The following is a 21,998-nucleotide window of genomic DNA, read 5'->3' as shown; positions in this document are numbered from 1 at the left end:
GGCCTTTGGCATTAAAAGGGCCAAGGCAGAGAGGAGAAAAGGGAAAGAGACCCGATCCCTGAGTACAGGGCAGTCACCCTTATTTTAGGAAAATAGTCCTCCTTTAAAGAAGGGGGGGCAAGTCCCCAGTGTGAAAAGATCTGGCAATGAACAGGTAAGGGAGAAGTCCCCCTGAGTCTCCCATTACCATTAAATCCTCCATCCCTCGGCAACACCCTTCCCGACTTACCTTCCTACCCCACCAAGAAAATGTCAACTTTGTGCCCCCCTGACCTTGACCAAAAGACAGTCCTGTTAGTAGGATTAGGTGCACCCACGTGCAAGCTCTGAATACCACGCCAAGTACCTACACCAGCTGAGGATCAGCACATTTCCAAAAGGACAGCCACAGCAATCACTTCAAACATAGCCCTGGGAATAGCCTCGGTCTGTCACCAAAGGAACAAAAGGCCTGGAATTCGGACACAGAGCTCTCCGAAGCTGTACCATTAACAAACGCTACGTCCAGCAACGTCTTTCTTGTGCCGAATCAAACACGGGCTCAAAGCTGAGGTTGATTGGGCAGTGTAAATTGGGCAGGGCAAGAGGAGACGAGGAAGGATTGAATGGAAGTGAGGCTCTGAAAGGAGCCCGCTTCCTCACCTGTTCAGTTCCAGACTTTGTGAAATAGGGAACTTGGGCCGATTTGTTGGCTCTCTGGGAAAGAAGGGTCGAATTTTTCACGGCCTCCACCGTCCCCTTACAGCCGCCCCTTCGCCACACCGGGTTCCATGTGACCCGGAGAAGAAATACACGGGTCACTAATAAGATTTCAGGTCAAAGCCCAAAAAAGCCAAATAGAAATCATTCTCGGGGAATTGTCTGCGACTAACAGAACTGGAACCGCAACCCTTCTTAAAGGGGGGGTCACTCAGCCACAGGCACAAAGAGGCTGTCCTAGTTTAAGAACGAGAAGTCTAAGACTTACCCCTTAGTTACAGGGCGTTCCTTTTGCCTGGCCTGTCAAATTGACCTGTGGCTTCATAAGCATGGCGAAAGAGACCCAAACCCTCCTTACAGGGTGGTCCTTAAGCCAGGGGCATTTCAATGGGCCATTGCCAAGAGCGCGGAAAAGGAGGGACCTCCATTCCCTCAGTAGAGGGTGGTCTCTTTGCCCAACAAGTGTCAGTGGCCCAAGACAAGCTAGAAAGGGGAGACCTGCACCCTTCTTACAGGGAGAGGTCATTGGCACAGGGCATTTTAAAGGCTAGGTCCTAAAACAGTAGAAAGCCCGAGAAACCTCGACCCTTCTTAAAGGGGGGTCACTCAGCCAGAGGCACAAAGGGGTTCTGCTAGTTTAAGAATGAGAGGGATAAAACCTTAGGCCCTGGTTACAGGACGGTCCTTTTGCCTGGCGTGTCAAAGTGACCTGTGGCTCAATAAGGGTGGGGAAGGAGACCCAGACTCTCCTTACAGGGTGGTCCTTAAGCCAGGCGCATCACAATGGGCCATTGCCAAGAGCGGAGAAAAGGAGGGACCTCCATTCCCTCAGCAGAGGGTGGTCTCTTTGCCCGGGAAGTGCCAGCGGCCCAAGACAAGCTAGAAAGCAGAGACCCGCACCCTTCTTACAGGGAGAGGTCAGTGGCACAGGGCATGTTAAAAGCTAAGCCCTGAAGAGCTGAAATGCACAGAGACCTCAACCCTTCTTAAAGGGGGGTCACTCAGCCGCAGGTGCGGAATGGGCCCATAAAGCATTTCTCTTGGCGAGGAGCGGACCTTGATCTCCGTTTACGGAGAGGTCCTTTCCCCTGGGCCCTCCAGGGGGATAAAGCCTAGGCGGACAAGTGTAAGTGCCATAGGGAGGGCCATGTGTGTAACGTATGCGTGGTTTTTGACTGGCCTTTGCTTCTCTTTTCCTGCAGCTTCTTTGGTGCTTCTGTCATCGTCTTCATTTTGTGCTTTGAGTTGCTAGAAGGAGAGAGAAAGAGAGAGAGGTGAAGCGGACTCAGTGGATACCACGATTGCAAGGTCAATTCAGATTAAGTGGACAAGGTCCTCGCCCCTCCTTGAAATTACCCCAATTCCTAGGCTTCGGCAGCAATCCGTAGCAGAAGGCAGGAGAGCTTGCAGCCGAACTCAGGGCCATCTGGATGCAGAGTGCGCTGGGCTTTGACTTGGCTGAGAGCGTGAGGAGGCCACGGGCACAGGGCAGCTACAAGGGCAGACCCTTAACTCTCTCAAGAGGCTGCTTTCTAGAACTAGCTTTCAAAGGGGAGTGTAATCTTGGGAAAGTGAGAGAAAAAACCTGCACCCTAGTTAGAGGGAGCTCACTTTGGACTTTGGTGATTTCTAGGCTTTTTTGAGGAAAGGGTTGAATTTTTCACGGCCTCCACCATCCCCTTACAGCCGCCCCTTCGCCACACCTGGTTCCATGTTTCCCGGAGAGGAAAATCCATGGGACGCAAATCAGATTTCACTTCAGAACCCAGAAGAGCCAAGTAGAAATCATTCTAGTGCCATTTACGGTGACTAACCGAAGTAGAACCTCAACCCTTCTTAAAGGGGGGTCACTCAGCCAGAGGCACAAAGGGGACCTCCTAGTTTAAGAATGAGAAGGATAAGACCTTAGGCCCTGGTTACAGAGCGGTCCTTTTGCCTAGCGTGTCAAAGTGACAGGTGGCTAAATAAGGGTGGGGAAGGAGACCCAAACCCTCCTTACAGGGCGGTCCTTAAGCCAGGCGCATCACAATGGGCCCTTGCCAAGAGCGCTGAAAAGGAGGGACCTCCATTCCCTCAGTAGAGGGTGGTCCCTTCCCCCAGCAAGTGCCAGCGGCCTAAGACGAGCTAGAAAGGGGAGACCTGCACCCTTCTTACAGGGAGAGGTCAGTGGCACAGGGCATATTAAAGGCTAGGTTCTCAATGGTAGAAAGCCAGAGAGACCTCGACCCTTCTTAAAGGGGGGGTCACTCAGCCACAGGCACAAAGAGGCTCTCCTAGTCGAAGAACGAGAGGGCTAAGACCTTACACCCTGGTTACAGGGCAGTCCCTTTGCCTGGCATGTCAAAGTGACCTGTGGCTACGTAAGCGTGGCGAAGGAGACCCAAACCCTCCTCACAGGGTGGTCCTTAAGCCAAGGGCATCACAGGGGGCCGTAGCCAAGAGGGCGGAGAAGGAGAGACCTCCAATCCCTCGGTAGAGGGGGCTCTCTTTGCCCAGCCAGGGCCTTTGGCATTAAAAGGGCCAAGGCAGAGAGGAGAAAAGGGAGAGAGACCCGATCCCTGAGTACAGGGCGGTCACCCTTTCTTTAGGAAAATAGTCCTCCTTTAAAGAAGGGGGGGCAAGTCCCCAGTGTGAAAAGATCTGGCAATGAACAGGTAAGGGAGAAGTCCCCCTGAGTCTCCCATTACCATTAAATCCTCCATCCCTCGGCAACACCCTTCCCGACTTACCTTCCTACCCCACCAAGAAAATGTCAACTTTGTGCCCCCCTGACCTTGACCAAAAGACAGTCCTGTTAGTAGGATTAGGTGCACCCACGTGCAAGCTCTGAATACCACGCCAAGTACCTACACCAGCTGAGGATCAGCACATTTCCAAAAGGACAGCCACAGCAATCACTTCAAACATAGCCCTGGGAATAGCCTCAGTCTGTCACCAAAGGAACAAAAGGCCTGGAATTCGGACACAGAGCTCTCCGAAGCTGTACCATTAACAAACGCTACGTCCAGCAACGTCTTTCTTGTGCCGAATCAAACACGGGCTCAAAGCTGAGGTTGATTGGGCAGTGTAAATTGGGCAGGGCAAGAGGAGACGAGGAAGGATTGAATGGAAGTGAGGCTCTGAAAGGAGCCCGCTTCCTCACCTGTTCAGTTCCAGACTTTGTGAAATAGGGAACTTGGGCCGATTTGTTGGCTCTCTGGGAAAGAAGGGTCGAATTTTTCACGGCCTCCACCGTCCCCTTACAGCCGCCCCTTCGCCACACCGGGTTACATGTGACCCGGAGAAGAAATACACGGGTCACTAATAAGATTTCAGGTCAAAGCCCAAAAAAGCCAAATAGAAATCATTCTCGGGGAATTGTCTGCGACTAACAGAACTGGAACCGCAACCCTTCTTAAAGGGGGGTCACTCAGCCACAGGCACAAAGAGGCTGTCCTAATTTAAGAACGAGAAGTCTAAGACTTACCCCTTAGTTACAGGGCGTTCCTTTTGCCTGGCCTGTCAAATTGACCTGTGGCTTCATAAGCATGGCGAAAGAGACCCAAACCCTCCTTACAGGGTGGTCCTTAAGCCAGGGGCATTTCAATGGGCCATTGCCAAGAGCGCGGAAAAGGAGGGACCTCCATTCCCTCAGTAGAGGGTGGTCTCTTTGCCCAACAAGTGTCAGTGGCCCAAGACAAGCTAGAAAGGGGAGACCTGCACCCTTCTTACAGGGAGAGGTCATTGGCACAGGGCATTTTAAAGGCTAGGTCCTAAAACAGTAGAAAGCCCGAGAAACCTCGACCCTTCTTAAAGGGGGGTCACTCAGCCAGAGGCACAAAGGGGTTCTGCTAGTTTAAGAATGAGAGGGATAAAACCTTAGGCCCTGGTTACAGGACGGTCCTTTTGCCTGGCGTGTCAAAGTGACCTGTGGCTCAATTTGGGTGAGGAAGGATACCCAGACCCTCCTTACAGGGTGGTCCTTAAGCCAGGCGCATCACAATGGGCCATTGCCAAGAGCGGAGAAAAGGAGGGACCTCCATTCCCTCAGCAGAGGGTGGTCTCTTTGCCCGGGAAGTGCCAGCGGCCCAAGACAAGCTAGAAAGGAGAGACCCGCACCCTTCTTACAGGGAGAGGTCAGTGGCACAGGGCATGTTAAAGGCTAAGCCCTGAAGAGCTGAAATGCACAGAGACCTCAACCCTTCTTAAAGGGGGGTCACTCAGCCGCAGGTGCGGAATGGGCCCATAAAGCATTTCTCTTGGCGAGGAGCGGACCTTGATCTCCGTTTACGGAGAGGTCCTTTCCCCTGGGCCCTCCAGGGGGATAAAGCCTAGGCGGACAAGTGTAAGTGCCATAGGGAGGGCCATGTGTGTAACGTATGCGTGGTTTTTGACTGGCCTTTGCTTCTCTTTTCCTGCAGCTTCTTTGGTGCTTCTGTCGTCGTCTTCATTTTGTGCTTTGAGTTGCTAGAAGGAGAGAGAAAGAGAGAGAGGTGAAGCGGACTCAGTGGATACCACGATTGCAAGGTCAATTCAGATTAAGTGGACAAGGTCCTCGCCCCTCCTTGAAATTACCCCAATTCCTAGGCTTACGGCAGCAATCCGTAGCAGAAGGCAGGAGAGCTTGCAGCCGAACTCAGGGCCATCTGGATGCAGAGTGCGCTGGGCTTTGACTTGGCTGAGAGCGTGAGGAGGCCACGGGCACAGGGCAGCTACAAGGGCAGACCCTTAACTCTCTCAAGAGGCTGCTTTCTAGAACTAGCTTTCAAAGGGGAGTGTAATCTTGGGAAAGTGAGAGAAAAACCTGCACCCTAGTTAGAGGGAGCTCACTTTGGACTTTGGTGATTTCTAGGCTTTTTTGAGGAAAGGGTTGAATTTTTCACGGCCTCCACCATCCCCTTACAGCCGCCCCTTCGCCACACCTGGTTCCATGTTTCCCGGAGAGGAAATCCATGGGACGCAAATCAGATTTCACTTCAGAACCCAGAAGAGCCAAGTAGAAATCATTCTAGTGCCATTTACGGTGACTAACCGAAGTAGAACCTCAACCCTTCTTAAAGGGGGGTCACTCAGCCAGAGGCACAAAGGGGACCTCCTAGTTTAAGAATGAGAAGGATAAGACCTTAGGCCCTGGTTACAGAGCGGTCCTTTTGCCTAGCGTGTCAAAGTGACAGGTGGCTAAATAAGGGTGGGGAAGGAGACCCAAACCCTCCTTACAGGGCGGTCCTTAAGCCAGGCGCATCACAATGGGCCCTTGCCAAGAGCGCTGAAAAGGAGGGACCTCCATTCCCTCAGTAGAGGGTGGTCCCTTCCCCCAGCAAGTGCCAGCGGCCTAAGACGAGCTAGAAAGGGGAGACCTGCACCCTTCTTACAGGGAGAGGTCAGTGGCACAGGGCATATTAAAGGCTAGGTTCTCAATGGTAGAAAGCCAGAGAGACCTCGACCCTTCTTAAAGGGGGGTCACTCAGCCACAGGCACAAAGAGGCTCTCCTAGTCGAAGAACGAGAGGGCTAAGACCTTACACCCTGGTTACAGGGCAGTCCCTTTGCCTGGCATGTCAAAGTGACCTGTGGCTACGTAAGCGTGGCGAAGGAGACCCAAACCCTCCTCACAGGGTGGTCCTTAAGCCAAGGGCATCACAGGGGGCCGTAGCCAAGAGGGCGGAGAAGGAGAGACCTCCAATCCCTCGGTAGAGGGGGCTCTCTTTGCCCAGCCAGGGCCTTTGGCATTAAAAGGGCCAAGGCAGAGAGGAGAAAAGGGAGAGAGACCCGATCCCTGAGTACAGGGCGGTCACCCTTTCTTTAGGAAAATAGTCCTCCTTTAAAGAAGGGGGGGCAAGTCCCCAGTGTGAAAAGATCTGGCAATGAACAGGTAAGGGAGAAGTCCCCCTGAGTCTCCCATTACCATTAAATCCTCCATCCCTCGGCAACACCCTTCCCGACTTACCTTCCTACCCCACCAAGAAAATGTCAACTTTGTGCCCCCCTGACCTTGACCAAAAGACAGTCCTGTTAGTAGGATTAGGTGCACCCACGTGCAAGCTCTGAATACCACGCCAAGTACCTACACCAGCTGAGGATCAGCACATTTCCAAAAGGACAGCCACAGCAATCACTTCAAACATAGCCCTGGGAATAGCCTCAGTCTGTCACCAAAGGAACAAAAGGCCTGGAATTCGGACACAGAGCTCTCCGAAGCTGTACCATTAACAACGCTACGTCCAGCAACGTCTTTCTTGTGCCGAATCAAACACGGGCTCAAAGCTGAGGTTGATTGGGCAGTGTAAATTGGGCAGGGCAAGAGGAGACGAGGAAGGATTGAATGGAAGTGAGGCTCTGAAAGGAGCCCGCTTCCTCACCTGTTCAGTTCCAGACTTTGTGAAATAGGGAACTTGGGCCGATTTGTTGGCTCTCTGGGAAAGAAGGGTCGAATTTTTCACGGCCTCCACCGTCCCCTTACAGCCGCCCCTTCGCCACACCGGGTTCACATGTGACCCGGAGAAGAAATACACGGGTCACTAATAAGATTTCAGGTCAAAGCCCAAAAAGCCAAATAGAAATCATTCTCGGGGAATTGTCTGCGACTAACAGAACTGGAACCGCAACCCTTCTTAAAGGGGGGGTCACTCAGCCACAGGCACAAAGAGGCTGTCCTAATTTAAGAACGAGAAGTCTAAGACTTACCCCTTAGTTACAGGGCGTTCCTTTTGCCTGGCCTGTCAAATTGACCTGTGGCTTCATAAGCATGGCGAAAGAGACCCAAACCCTCCTTACAGGGTGGTCCTTAAGCCAGGGGCATTTCAATGGGCCATTGCCAAGAGCGCGGAAAAGGAGGGACCTCCATTCCCTCAGTAGAGGGTGGTCTCTTTGCCCAACAAGTGTCAGTGGCCCAAGACAAGCTAGAAAGGGGAGACCTGCACCCTTCTTACAGGGAGAGGTCATTGGCACAGGGCATTTTAAAGGCTAGGTCCTAAAACAGTAGAAAGCTCGAGAAACCTCGACCCTTCTTAAAGGGGGGTCACTCAGCCAGAGGCACAAAGGGGTTCTGCTAGTTTAAGAATGAGAGGGATAAAACCTTAGGCCCTGGTTACAGGACGGTCCTTTTGCCTGGCGTGTCAAAGTGACCTGTGGCTCAATAAGGGTGGGGAAGGATACCCAGACCCTCCTTACAGGGTGGTCCTTAAGCCAGGCGCATCACAATGGGCCATTGCCAAGAGCGGAGAAAAGGAGGGACCTCCATTCCCTCAGCAGAGGGTGGTCTCTTTGCCCGGGAAGTGCCAGCGGCCCAAGACAAGCTAGAAAGGAGAGACCCGCACCCTTCTTACAGGGAGAGGTCAGTGGCACAGGGCATGTTAAAGGCTAAGCCCTGAAGAGCTGAAATGCACAGAGACCTCAACCCTTCTTAAAGGGGGGTCACTCAGCCGCAGGTGCGGAATGGGCCCATAAAGCATTTCTCTTGGCGAGGAGCGGACCTTGATCTCCGTTTACGGAGAGGTCCTTTCCCCTGGGCCCTCCAGGGGGATAAAGCCTAGGCGGACAAGTGTAAGTGCCATAGGGAGGGCCATGTGTGTAACGTATGCGTGGTTTTTGACTGGCCTTTGCTTCTCTTTTCCTGCAGCTTCTTTGGTGCTTCTGTCGTCGTCTTCATTTTGTGCTTTGAGTTGCTAGAAGGAGAGAGAAAGAGAGAGAGGTGAAGCGGACTCAGTGGATACCACGATTGCAAGGTCAATTCAGATTAAGTGGACAAGGTCCTCGCCCCTCCTTGAAATTACCCCAATACCTAGGCTTCGGCAGCAATCCGTAGCAGAAGGCAGGAGAGCTTGCAGCCGAACTCAGGGCCATCTGGATGCAGAGTGCGCTGGGCTTTGACTTGGCTGAGAGCGTGAGGAGGCCACGGGCACAGGGCAGCTACAAGGGCAGACCCTTAACTCTCTCAAGAGGCTGCTTTCTAGAACTAGCTTTCAAAGGGGAGTGTAATCTTGGGAAAGTGAGAGAAAAACCTGCACCCTAGTTAGAGGGAGCTCACTTTGGACTTTGGTGATTTCTAGGCTTTTTTGAGGAAAGGGTTGAATTTTTCACGGCCTCCACCATCCCCTTACAGCCGCCCCTTCGCCACACCTGGTTCCATGTTTCCCGGAGAGGAAATCCATGGGACGCAAATCAGATTTCACTTCAGAACCCAGAAGAGCCAAGTAGAAATCATTCTAGTGCCATTTACGGTGACTACCGAAGTAGAACCTCAACCCTTCTTAAAGGGGGGTCACTCAGCCAGAGGCACAAAGGGGACCTCCTAGTTTAAGAATGAGAAGGATAAGACCTTAGGCCCTGGTTACAGAGCGGTCCTTTTGCCTAGCGTGTCAAAGTGACAGGTGGCTAAATAAGGGTGGGGAAGGAGACCCAAACCCTCCTTACAGGGCGGTCCTTAAGCCAGGCGCATCACAATGGGCCCTTGCCAAGAGCGCTGAAAAGGAGGGACCTCCATTCCCTCAGTAGAGGGTGGTCCCTTCCCCCAGCAAGTGCCAGCGGCCTAAGACGAGCTAGAAAGGGGAGACCTGCACCCTTCTTACAGGGAGAGGTCAGTGGCACAGGGCATATTAAAGGCTAGGTTCTCAATGGTAGAAAGCCAGAGAGACCTCGACCCTTCTTAAAGGGGGGTCACTCAGCCACAGGCACAAAGAGGCTCTCCTAGTCGAAGAACGAGAGGGCTAAGACCTTACACCCTGGTTACAGGGCAGTCCCTTTGCCTGGCATGTCAAAGTGACCTGTGGCTACGTAAGCGTGGCGAAGGAGACCCAAACCCTCCTCACAGGGTGGTCCTTAAGCCAAGGGCATCACAGGGGGCCGTAGCCAAGAGGGCGGAGAAGGAGAGACCTCCAATCCCTCGGTAGAGGGGGCTCTCTTTGCCCAGCCAGGGCCTTTGGCATTAAAAGGGCCAAGGCAGAGAGGAGAAAAGGGAGAGAGACCCGATCCCTGAGTACAGGGCGGTCACCCTTTCTTTAGGAAAATAGTCCTCCTTTAAAGAAGGGGGGGCAAGTCCCCAGTGTGAAAAGATCTGGCAATGAACAGGTAAGGGAGAAGTCCCCCTGAGTCTCCCATTACCATTAAATCCTCCATCCCTCGGCAACACCCTTCCCGACTTACCTTCCTACCCCACCAAGAAAATGTCAACTTTGTGCCCCCCTGACCTTGACCAAAAGACAGTCCTGTTAGTAGGATTAGGTGCACCCACGTGCAAGCTCTGAATACCACGCCAAGTACCTACACCAGCTGAGGATCAGCACATTTCCAAAAGGACAGCCACAGCAATCACTTCAAACATAGCCCTGGGAATAGCCTCAGTCTGTCACCAAAGGAACAAAAGGCCTGGAATTCGGACACAGAGCTCTCCGAAGCTGTACCATTAACAAACGCTACGTCCAGCAACGTCTTTCTTGTGCCGAATCAAACACGGGCTCAAAGCTGAGGTTGATTGGGCAGTGTAAATTGGGCAGGCAAGAGGAGACTGAGGAAGGATTGAATGGAAGTGAGGCTCTGAAAGGAGCCCGCTTCCTCACCTGTTCAGTTCCAGACTTTGTGAAATAGGGAACTTGGGCCGATTTGTTGGCTCTCTGGGAAAGAAGGGTCGAATTTTTCACGGCCTCCACCGTCCCCTTACAGCCGCCCCTTCGCCACACCGGGTTCCATGTGACCCGGAGAAGAAATACACGGGTCACTAATAAGATTTCAGGTCAAAGCCCAAAAAAGCCAAATAGAAATCATTCTCGGGGAATTGTCTGCGACTAACAGAACTGGAACCGCAACCCTTCTTAAAGGGGGGTCACTCAGCCACAGGCACAAAGAGGCTGTCCTAATTTAAGAACGAGAAGTCTAAGACTTACCCCTTAGTTACAGGGCGTTCCTTTTGCCTGGCCTGTCAAATTGACCTGTGGCTTCATAAGCATGGCGAAAGAGACCCAAACCCTCCTTACAGAGGTGGTCCTTAAGCCAATGGGCATTTCAATGGGCCATTGCCAAGAGCGCGGAAAAGGAGGGACCTCCATTCCCTCAGTAGAGGGTGGTCTCTTTGCCCAACAAGTGTCAGTGGCCCAAGACAAGCTAGAAAGGGGAGACCTGCACCCTTCTTACAGGGAAAGGTCATTGGCACAGGGCATTTTAAAGGCTAGGTCCTAAAACAGTAGAAAGCTCGAGAAACCTCGACCCTTCTTAAAGGGGGGTCACTCAGCCAGAGGCACAAAGGGGTTCTGCTAGTTTAAGAATGAGAGGGATAAAACCTTAGGCCCTGGTTACAGGACGGTCCTTTTGCCTGGCGTGTCAAAGTGACCTGTGGCTCAATAAGGGTGGGGAAGGATACCCAGACCCTCCTTACAGGGTGGTCCTTAAGCCAGGCGCATCACAATGGGCCATTGCCAAGAGCGGAGAAAAGGAGGGACCTCCATTCCCTCAGCAGAGGGTGGTCTCTTTGCCCGGGAAGTGCCAGCGGCCCAAGACAAGCTAGAAAGGAGAGACCCGCACCCTTCTTACAGGGAGAGGTCAGTGGCACAGGGCATGTTAAAGGCTAAGCCCTGAAGAGCTGAAATGCACAGAGACCTCAACCCTTCTTAAAGGGGGGTCACTCAGCCGCAGGTGCGGAATGGGCCCATAAAGCATTTCTCTTGGCGAGGAGCGGACCTTGATCTCCGTTTACGGAGAGGTCCTTTCCCCTGGGCCCTCCAGGGGGATAAAGCCTTGGCGGACAAGTGTAAGTGCCATAGGGGGGCCATGTGTGTAACGTATGCGTGGTTTTTGACTGGCCTTTGCTTCGCTTTTCCTGCAGCTTCTTTGTTGCTTCTGTCGTCGTCTTCATTTTGTGCTTTGAGTTGCTAGAAGGAGAGAGAAAGAGAGAGAGGTGAAGGGGACTCAGTGGATACCACGATTGCAAGGTCAATTCAGATTAAGTGGACAAGGTCCTCGCCCCTCCTTGAAATTACCCCAATTCCTAGGCTTCGGCAGCAATCCGTAGCAGAAGGCAGGAGAGCTTGCAGCCGAACTCAGGGCCATCTGGATGCAGAGTGCGCTGGGCTTTGACTTGGCTGAGAGCGTGAGGAGGCCACGGGCACAGGGCAGCTACAAGGGCAGACCCTTAACTCTCTCAAGAGGCTGCTTTCTAGAACCAGCTTTCAAAGGGGAGTGTAATCTTGGGAAAGTGAGAGAAAAACCTGCACCCTAGTTAGAGGGAGCTCACTTTGGACTTTGGTGATTTCTAGGCTTTTTTGAGGAAAGGGTTGAATTTTTCACGGCCTCCACCATCCCCTTACAGCCGCCCCTTCGCCACACCTGGTTCCATGTTTCCCGGAGAGGAAATCCATGGGACGCAAATCAGATTTCACTTCAGAACCCAGAAGAGCCAAGTAGAAATCATTCTAGTGCCATTTACGGTGACTAACCGAAGTAGAACCTCAACCCTTCTTAAAGGGGGGTCACTCAGCCAGAGGCACAAAGGGGATCTCCTAGTTTAAGAATGAGAAGGATAAGACCTTAGGCCCTGGTTACAGAGCGGTCCTTTTGCCTGGCGTGACAGGTGGCTAAATAAGGGTGGGGAAGGAGACCCAAACCCTCCTTACAGGGCGGTCCTTAAGCCAGGCGCATCACAATGGGCCCTTGCCAAGAGCGCTGAAAAGGAGGGACCTCCATTCCCTCAGTAGAGGGTGGTCCCTTCCCCAGCAAGTGCCAGCGGCCTAAGACGAGCTAGAAAGGGGAGACCTGCACCCTTCTTACAGGGAGAGGTCAGTGGCACAGGGCATATTAAAGGCTAGGTTCTCAATGGTAGAAAGCCAGAGAGACCTCGACCCTTCTTAAAGGGGGGTCACTCAGCCACAGGCACAAAGAGGCTCTCCTAGTCGAAGAACGAGAGGGCTAAGACCTTACACCCTGGTTACAGGGCAGTCCCTTTGCCTGGCATGTCAAAGTGACCTGTGGCTACGTAAGCGTGGCGAAGGAGACCCAAACCCTCCTCACAGGGTGGTCCTTAAGCCAAGGGCATCACAGGGGGCCGTAGCCAAGAGGGCGGAGAAGGAGAGACCTCCAATCCCTCGGTAGAGGGGGCTCTCTTTGCCCAGCCAGGGCCTTTGGCATTAAAAGGGCCAAGGCAGAGAGGAGAAAAGGGAGAGAGACCCGATCCCTGAGTACAGGGCGGTCACCCTTTCTTTAGGAAAATAGTCCTCCTTTAAAGAAGGGGGGGGCAAGTCCCCAGTGTGAAAAGATCTGGCAATGAACAGGTAAGGGAGAAGTCCCCCTGAGTCTCCCATTACCATTAAATCCTCCATCCCTCGGCAACACCCTTCCCGACTTACCTTCCTACCCCACCAAGAAAATGTCAACTTTGTGCCCCCCTGACCTTGACCAAAAGACAGTCCTGTTAGTAGGATTAGGTGCACCCACGTGCAAGCTCTGAATACCACGCCAAGTACCTACACCAGCTGAGGATCAGCACATTTCCAAAAGGACAGCCACAGCAATCACTTCAAACATAGCCCTGGGAATAGCCTCAGTCTGTCACCAAAGGAACAAAAGGCCTGGAATTCGGACACAGAGCTCTCCGAAGCTGTACCATTAACAAACGCTACGTCCAGCAACGTCTTTCTTGTGCCGAATCAAACACGGGCTCAAAGCTGAGGTTGATTGGGCAGTGTAAATTGGGCAGGGCAAGAGGAGACGAGGAAGGATTGAATGGAAGTGAGGCTCTGAAAGGAGCCCGCTTCCTCACCTGTTCAGTTCCAGACTTTGTGAAATAGGGAACTTGGGCCGATTTGTTGGCTCTCTGGGAAAGAAGGGTCGAATTTTTCACGGCCTCCACCGTCCCCTTACAGCCGCCCCTTCGCCACACCGGGTTACATGTGACCCGGAGAAGAAATACACGGGTCACTAATAAGATTTCAGGTCAAAGCCCAAAAAAGCCAAATAGAAATCATTCTCGGGGAATTGTCTGCAACTAACAGAACTGGAACCGCAACCCTTCTTAATGGGGGGTCACTCAGCCACAGGCACAAAGAGGCTGTCCTAATTTAAGAACGAGAAGTCTAAGACTTACCCCTTAGTTACAGGGCGTTCCTTTTGCCTGGCCTGTCAAATTGACCTGTGGCTTCATAAGCATGGCGAAAGAGACCCAAACCCTCCTTACAGGGTGGTCCTTAAGCCAGGGGCATTTCAATGGGCCATTGCCAAGAGCGCGGAAAAGGAGGGACCTCCATTCCCTCAGTAGAGGGTGGTCTCTTTGCCCAACAAGTGTCAGTGGCCCAAGACAAGCTAGAAAGGGGAGACCTGCACCCTTCTTACAGGGAAAGGTCATTGGCACAGGGCATTTTAAAGGCTAGGTCCTAAAACAGTAGAAAGCCCGAGAAACCTCGACCCTTCTTAAAGGGGGGTCACTCAGCCAGAGGCACAAAGGGGTTCTGCTAGTTTAAGAATGAGAGGGATAAAACCTTAGGCCCTGGTTACAGGACGGTCCTTTTGCCTGGCGTGTCAAAGTGACCTGTGGCTCAATAAGGGTGGGGAAGGATACCCAGACCCTCCTTACAGGGTGGTCCTTAAGCCAGGCGCATCACAATGGGCCATTGCCAAGAGCGGAGAAAAGGAGGGACCTCCATTCCCTCAGCAGAGGGTGGTCTCTTTGCCCGGGAAGTGCCAGCGGCCCAAGACAAGCTAGAAAGGAGAGACCCGCACCCTTCTTACAGGGAGAGGTCAGTGGCACAGGGCATGTTAAAGGCTAAGCCCTGAAGAGCTGAAATGCACAGAGACCTCAACCCTTCTTAAAGGGGGGTCACTCAGCCGCAGGTGCGGAATGGGCCCATAAAGCATTTCTCTTGGCGAGGAGCGGACCTTGATCTCCGTTTACGGAGAGGTCCTTTCCCCTGGGCCCTCCAGGGGGATAAAGCCTAGGCGGACAAGTGTAAGTGCCATAGGGAGGGCCATGTGTGTAACGTATGCGTGGTTTTTGACTGGCCTTTGCTTCTCTTTTCCTGCAGCTTCTTTGGTGCTTCTGTCGTCGTCTTCATTTTGTGCTTTGAGTTGCTAGAAGGAGAGAGAAAGAGAGAGAGGTGAAGCGGACTCAGTGGATACCACGATTGCAAGGTCAATTCAGATTAAGTGGACAAGGTCCTCGCCCCTCCTTGAAATTACCCCAATACCTAGGCTTCGGCAGCAATCCGTAGCAGAAGGCAGGAGAGCTTGCAGCCGAACTCAGGGCCATCTGGATGCAGAGTGCGCTGGGCTTTGACTTGGCTGAGAGCGTGAGGAGGCCACGGGCACAGGGCAGCTACAAGGGCAGACCCTTAACTCTCTCAAGAGGCTGCTTTCTAGAACTAGCTTTCAAAGGGGAGTGTAATCTTGGGAAAGTGAGAGAAAAACCTGCACCCTAGTTAGAGGGAGCTCACTTTGGACTTTGGTGATTTCTAGGCTTTTTTGAGGAAAGGGTTGAATTTTTCACGGCCTCCACCATCCCCTTACAGCCGCCCCTTCGCCACACCTGGTTCCATGTTTCCCGGAGAGGAAATCCATGGGACGCAAATCAGATTTCACTTCAGAACCCAGAAGAGCCAAGTAGAAATCATTCTAGTGCCATTTACGGTGACTAACCGAAGTAGAACCTCAACCCTTCTTAAAGGGGGGTCACTCAGCCAGAGGCACAAAGGGGACCTCCTAGTTTAAGAATGAGAAGGATAAGACCTTAGGCCCTGGTTACAGAGCGGTCCTTTTGCCTAGCGTGTCAAAGTGACAGGTGGCTAAATAAGGGTGGGGAAGGAGACCCAAACCCTCCTTACAGGGCGGTCCTTAAGCCAGGCGCATCACAATGGGCCCTTGCCAAGAGCGCTGAAAAGGAGGGACCTCCATTCCCTCAGTAGAGGGTGGTCCCTTCCCCCAGCAAGTGCCAGCGGCCTAAGACGAGCTAGAAAGGGGAGACCTGCACCCTTCTTACAGGGAGAGGTCAGTGGCACAGGGCATATTAAAGGCTAGGTTCTCAATGGTAGAAAGCCAGAGAGACCTCGACCCTTCTTAAAGGGGGGTCACTCAGCCACAGGCACAAAGAGGCTCTCCTAGTCGAAGAACGAGAGGGCTAAGACCTTACACCCTGGTTACAGGGCAGTCCCTTTGCCTGGCATGTCAAAGTGACCTGTGGCTACGTAAGCGTGGCGAAGGAGACCCAAACCCTCCTCACAGGGTGGTCCTTAAGCCAAGGGCATCACAGGGGGCCGTAGCCAAGAGGGCGGAGAAGGAGAGACCTCCAATCCCTCGGTAGAGGGGGCTCTCTTTGCCCAGCCAGGGCCTTTGGCATTAAAAGGGCCAAGGCAGAGAGGAGAAAAGGGAGAGAGACCCGATCCCTGAGTACAGGGCGGTCACCCTTTCTTTAGGAAAATAGTCCTCCTTTAAAGAAGGGGGGGCAAGTCCCCAGTGTGAAAAGATCTGGCAATGAACAGGTAAGGGAGAAGTCCCCCTGAGTCTCCCATTACCATTAAATCCTCCATCCCTCGGCAACACCCTTCCCGACTTACCTTCCTACCCCACCAAGAAAATGTCAACTTTGTGCCCCCCTGACCTTGACCAAAAGACAGTCCTGTTAGTAGGATTAGGTGCACCCACGTGCAAGCTCTGAATACCACGCCAAGTACCTACACCAGCTGAGGATCAGCACATTTCCAAAAGGACAGCCACAGCAATCACTTCAAACATAGCCCTGGGAATAGCCTCAGTCTGTCACCAAAGGAACAAAAGGCCTGGAATTCGGACACAGAGCTCTCCGAAGCTGTACCATTAACAAACGCTACGTCCAGCAACGTCTTTCTTGTGCCGAATCAAACACGGGCTCAAAGCTGAGGTTGATTGGGCAGTGTAAATTGGGCAGGGCAAGAGGAGATGAGGAAGGATTGAATGGAAGTGAGGCTCTGAAAGGAGCCCGCTTCCTCACCTGTTCAGTTCCAGACTTTGTGAAATAGGGAACTTGGGCCGATTTGTTGGCTCTCTGGGAAAGAAGGGTCGAATTTTTCACGGCCTCCACCGTCCCCTTACAGCCGCCCCTTCGCCACACCGGGTTCCATGTGACCCGGAGAAGAAATACACGGGTCACTAATAAGATTTCAGGTCAAAGCCCAAAAAAGCCAAATAGAAATCATTCTCGGGGAATTGTCTGCGACTAACAGAACTGGAACCGCAACCCTTCTTAAAGGGGGGTCACTCAGCCACAGGCACAAAGAGGCTGTCCTAATTTAAGAACGAGAAGTCTAAGACTTACCCCTTAGTTACAGGGCGTTCCTTTTGCCTGGCCTGTCAAATTGACCTGTGGCTTCATAAGCATGGCGAAAGAGACCCAAACCCTCCTTACAGAGTGGTCCTTAAGCCAATGGCATTTCAATGGGCCATTGCCAAGAGCGCGGAAAAGGAGGGACCTCCATTCCCTCAGTAGAGGGTGGTCTCTTTGCCCAACAAGTGTCAGTGGCCCAAGACAAGCTAGAAAGGGGAGACCTGCACCCTTCTTACAGGGAAAGGTCATTGGCACAGGGCATTTTAAAGGCTAGGTCCTAAAACAGTAGAAAGCCCGAGAAACCTCGACCCTTCTTAAAGGGGGGGTCACTCAGCCAGAGGCACAAAGGGGTTCTGCTAGTTTAAGAATGAGAGGGATAAAACCTTAGGCCCTGGTTACAGGACGGTCCTTTTGCCTGGCGTGTCAAAGTGACCTGTGGCTCAATAAGGGTGGGGAAGGATACCCAGACCCTCCTTACAGGGTGGTCCTTAAGCCAGGCGCATCACAATGGGCCATTGCCAAGAGCGGAGAAAAGGAGGGACCTCCATTCCCTCAGCAGAGGGTGGTCTCTTTGCCCGGGAAGTGCCAGCGGCCCAAGACAAGCTAGAAAGGAGAGACCCGCACCCTTCTTACAGGGAGAGGTCAGTGGCACAGGGCATGTTAAAGGCTAAGCCCTGAAGAGCTGAAATGCACAGAGACCTCAACCCTTCTTAAAGGGGGGTCACTCAGCCGCAGGTGCGGAATGGGCCCATAAAGCATTTCTCTTGGCGAGGAGCGGACCTTGATCTCCGTTTACGGAGAGGTCCTTTCCCCTGGGCCCTCCAGGGGGATAAAGCCTAGGCGGACAAGTGTAAGTGCCATAGGGAGGGCCATGTGTGTAACGTATGCGTGGTTTTTGACTGGCCTTTGCTTCTCTTTTCCTGCAGCTTCTTTGGTGCTTCTGTCGTCGTCTTCATTTTGTGCTTTGAGTTGCTAGAAGGAGAGAGAAAGAGAGAGAGGTGAAGCGGACTCAGTGGATACCACGATTGCAAGGTCAATTCAGATTAAGTGGACAAGGTCCTCGCCCCTCCTTGAAATTACCCCAATTCCTAGGCTTCGGCAGCAATCCGTAGCAGAAGGCAGGAGAGCTTGCAGCCGAACTCAGGGCCATCTGGATGCAGAGTGCGCTGGGCTTTGACTTGGCTGAGAGCGTGAGGAGGCCACGGGCACAGGGCAGCTACAAGGGCAGACCCTTAACTCTCTCAAGAGGCTGCTTTCTAGAACCAGCTTTCAAAGAGGAGTGTAATCTTGGGAAAGTGAGAGAAATACCTGCAGCCTAGTTAGAGGGAGCTCACTTTGGACTTTGGTGATTTCTAGGCTTTTTTGAGGAAAGGGTTGAATTTTTCACGGCCTCCACCATCCCCTTACAGCCGCCCCTTCGCCACACCTGGTTCCATGTTTCCCGGAGAGGAAATCCATGGGACGCAAATCAGATTTCACTTCAGAACCCAGAAGAGCCAAGTAGAAATCATTCTAGTGCCATTTACGGTGACTAACCGAAGTAGAACCTCAACCCTTCTTAAAGGGGGGTCACTCAGCCAGAGGCACAAAGGGGATCTCCTAGTTTAAGAATGAGAAGGATAAGACCTTAGGCCCTAGTTACAGAGCGGTCCTTTTGCCTAGCGTGTCAAAGTGACAGGTGGCTAAATAAGGGTGGGGAAGGAGACCCAAACCCTCCTTACAGGGCGATCCTTAAGCCAGGCGCATCACAATGGGCCCTTGCCAAGAGCGCTGAAAAGGAGGGACCTCCATTCCCTCAGTAGAGGGTGGTCCCTTCCCCCAGCAAGTGCCAGCGGCCTAAGACGAGCTAGAAAGGGGAGACCTGCACCCTTCTTACAGGGAGAGGTCAGTGGCACAGGGCATATTAAAGGCTAGGTTCTCAATGGTAGAAAGCCAGAGAGACCTCGACCCTTCTTAAAGGGGGGTCACTCAGCCACAGGCACAAAGAGGCTCTCCTAGTCGAAGAACGAGAGGGCTAAGACCTTACACCCTGGTTACAGGGCAGTCCCTTTGCCTGGCATGTCAAAGTGACCTGTGGCTACGTAAGCGTGGCGAAGGAGACCCAAACCCTCCTCACAGGGTGGTCCTTAAGCCAAGGGCATCACAGGGGGCCGTAGCCAAGAGGGCGGAGAAGGAGAGACCTCCAATCCCTCGGTAGAGGGGGCTCTCTTTGCCCAGCCAGGGCCTTTGGCATTAAAAGGGCCAAGGCAGAGAGGAGAAAAGGGAGAGAGACCCGATCCCTGAGTACAGGGCGGTCACCCTTTCTTTAGGAAAATAGTCCTCCTTTAAAGAAGGGGGGGCAAGTCCCCAGTGTGAAAAGATCTGGCAATGAACAGGTAAGGGAGAAGTCCCCCTGAGTCTCCCATTACCATTAAATCCTCCATCCCTCGGCAACACCCTTCCCGACTTACCTTCCTACCCCACCAAGAAAATGTCAACTTTGTGCCCCCCTGACCTTGACCAAAAGACAGTCCTGTTAGTAGGATTAGGTGCACCCACGTGCAAGCTCTGAATACCACGCCAAGTACCTACACCAGCTGAGGATCAGCACATTTCCAAAAGGACAGCCACAGCAATCACTTCAAACATAGCCCTGGGAATAGCCTCGGTCTGTCACCAAAGGAACAAAAGGCCTGGAATTCGGACACAGAGCTCTCCGAAGCTGTACCATTAACAAACGCTACGTCCAGCAACGTCTTTCTTGTGCCGAATCAAACACGGGCTCAAAGCTGAGGTTGATTGGGCAGTGTAAATTGGGCAGGGCAAGAGGAGACGAGGAAGGATTGCATGGAAGTGAGGCTCTGAAAGGAGCCCGCTTCCTCACCTGTTCAGTTCCAGACTTTGTGAAATAGGGAACTTGGGCCGATTTGTTGGCTCTCTGGGAAAGAAGGTCGAATTTTTCACGGCCTCCATCGTCCCCTTACAGCCGCCCCTTCGCCACACCGGGTTACATGTGACCCGGAGAAGAAATACACGGGTCACTAATAAGATTTCAGGTCAAAGCCCAAAAAAGCCAAATAGAAATCATTCTCGGGGAATTGTCTGCGACTAACAGAACTGGAACCGCAACCCTTCTTAAAGGGGGGTCACTGAGCCACAGGCACAAAGAGGCTGTCCTAGTTTAAGAGCGAGAAGGCTAAGACCTTACCCCCTAGTTACAGGACGGTGCTTTTGCCTGGCCTGTCAAAGTGACCTGTGGCTTCATAAGCATGGCGAAAGAGACCCAAACCCTCCTTACAGGGTGGTCCTTAAGCCAGGGGCATTTCAATGGGCCCTTGCCAAGAGCCCTGAAAAGGAGAAACCTCCATTCCCTCAGTAGAGGGTGGTCCCTTTGCCCAGTAAGTGCCAGCGGCCTAAGACAAGCTAGAAAGGGGAGACCTGCACCCTTCTTACAGGGAGAGGTCAGTGGCACAGGGCATTTTAAAGGCCAGGTTCTAAATGGTAGAAAGCCAGAGAGACCTCGATCCTTCTTAAAAGGAGGTCTCTCAGCCACAGGCACAAAGAGGCTCTCCTAGTCGAAGAACGAGAGGGCTAAGACCTTACACCCTGGTTACAGGGCAGTCCCTTTGCCTGGCATGTCAAAGTGACCTGTGGCTCAATAAGGGTGTGGAAGGAGACCCAAACCCTCCTTACAGGGTGGTCCTTAAGCCAGGCTCATCACAATGGGCCATTGCCAAGTGTGCGGAAAAGTAGAGACCTCCATTCCCTCAGTAGAGAGTGGTCTCTTTGCCCGGCAAGTGCCAGCGGCCCAAGAGAAGCTAGAAAGGGAGACCCGCACCCTTCTTACAGGGAGAGGTCAGTGGCACAGGGCATGTTAAAGGGTAAGTCCTGAAGAGCTGAAATGCACAGAGACCTCAACTCTTCTTAAAGGGGGTGTCATTCAGCCGTACTTGAGGAATGGGCCCATAAAGCATTTCTCTTGGCGAGGAGCGGACCTTGATCTCCATTTTCGGAGAGGTCCTGTCCCCTGGTCCCTCCAGGGGGATAAAGCCTAGGCGGACAAGTGTAAGTGCCACAGGGAGGGCCATGTGTGTAATGTGTGCATGGTTTTTGACTGGCCTTTTCTTCTCTTTTCCTGCAGCTTCTTTGGTGCCTCTATCGTCGTCTTTATTTTGTCCTTTGAGTTGCTAGAAAGAGATAGAAAGAGAGTGAAGTGAAGTGAAGCGGGCTCAGTGGACACCACGATTCCAAGATGAATTTAGATTAAATGGACAAGGTCCTCGCCCCTCATTGAAATTACCCCAATTCCTAGTTGTCTGCACCAATTCTTAGCAGAAAGCAGGATAGCTTGTATGACAATTTAGCTCCTTCTGTCCTGTCAGCAGGAAAATCCTAAGATATTTCCTACTCTGTTCCTCTTTCCCAGTCAGCTCAGGGCTTCACAGGTATTTCACGTCTAAGGCCTCATGGGAAGTCAGTACAACATGCCTTTAATGTTGCACACTGAATTCTTCTTGTCCAATTAGTGGAACCATTTCCCCCTTTTCGCACCCAGTGTATCCTGCCCATGGAGCCCATTGTGCCTCTGGTTTTCCTGCCTAGCTGCTTCTGTCCAACCAGCGCATGTCATTTCTGAATTTTTCTGCCCTGTGTTTCCTGGCCTGTCAGCATGAGCTGTCTCTGAGCTTTCCCGCCCAGCACCACGTGCCTTGTCAGCACGAGCCACTGCTGGGGTTTCCCACCCCGCCCCTACTGCATATCTAGAGCGACCCAGCTCTTGTGTTTTCCCGCCCATCGCCTTTTGCCCAGTCAGCGCAATCTACTTTCAGACTCTCCCCTCAGTGCCTACAGCCCAGTCAGCCTGAGCTCTCAGTGGTTTTCCCCACCCAGTGCCTCCTGGCCAGTCATTGTGAGCTGCCTCTGGGCTTTCCCGCCCAGCACCTGCTGCCTAATCAGCATGAATTCCCTCTGGGCTTTTCTGCCCAGTATCTTCTGCTCTGTCTGCGCAAGCCACCCATGGGCTTCTCACACCGAGCCCCTTCTGCCCAGTCCACTCGACCCAGCTTCGGGTT

The 21,998-nt window shown here is 52.6% G+C and overlaps 2 long non-coding RNA genes across 5 annotated transcripts; one reads left to right on the top strand and one right to left on the bottom strand.

The window, feature by feature from the left end:
• The first annotated feature begins 1,329 nt into the window (after window positions 1-1,329).
• On the top strand, window positions 1,330-18,556 carry LOC127033591 (uncharacterized). Its single transcript, XR_007769133.1, has 7 exons — window positions 1,330-1,410; window positions 2,656-2,704; window positions 4,813-5,205; window positions 8,296-8,401; window positions 14,678-14,783; window positions 17,874-17,979; window positions 18,357-18,556. It is a non-coding gene; the product is annotated as an uncharacterized LOC127033591 (long non-coding RNA).
• Window positions 1,380-20,249, bottom strand: LOC127033590 (uncharacterized). Of its 4 annotated transcripts, none has more exons than XR_007769132.1 (4): window positions 20,130-20,249; window positions 8,995-9,389; window positions 4,211-4,556; window positions 1,380-1,408 (listed from the first exon to the last, which is right to left on the bottom strand). It is a non-coding gene; the product is annotated as an uncharacterized LOC127033590 (long non-coding RNA). The 4 variants fall into 4 exon arrangements; XR_007769130.1 differs by lacking the exon at window positions 8,995-9,389 and adding an exon at window positions 5,801-6,195; XR_007769131.1 differs by lacking the exons at window positions 8,995-9,389; window positions 20,130-20,249 and adding an exon at window positions 5,771-6,809 and having other exon boundaries at window positions 4,211-4,526.
• Between the last annotated feature and the right edge of the window lie 1,749 nt (window positions 20,250-21,998).

The sequence above is a fragment of the Gopherus flavomarginatus genome, chromosome 13 (assembly GCF_025201925.1).
Source record: "Gopherus flavomarginatus isolate rGopFla2 chromosome 13, rGopFla2.mat.asm, whole genome shotgun sequence".
In the NCBI taxonomy this organism is placed as follows: domain Eukaryota; kingdom Metazoa; phylum Chordata; order Testudines; family Testudinidae; genus Gopherus; species Gopherus flavomarginatus.
The sequence above is the reverse complement of the archived record's forward strand: the minus strand, read 5'-3'. Positions and strand labels throughout refer to the sequence as shown.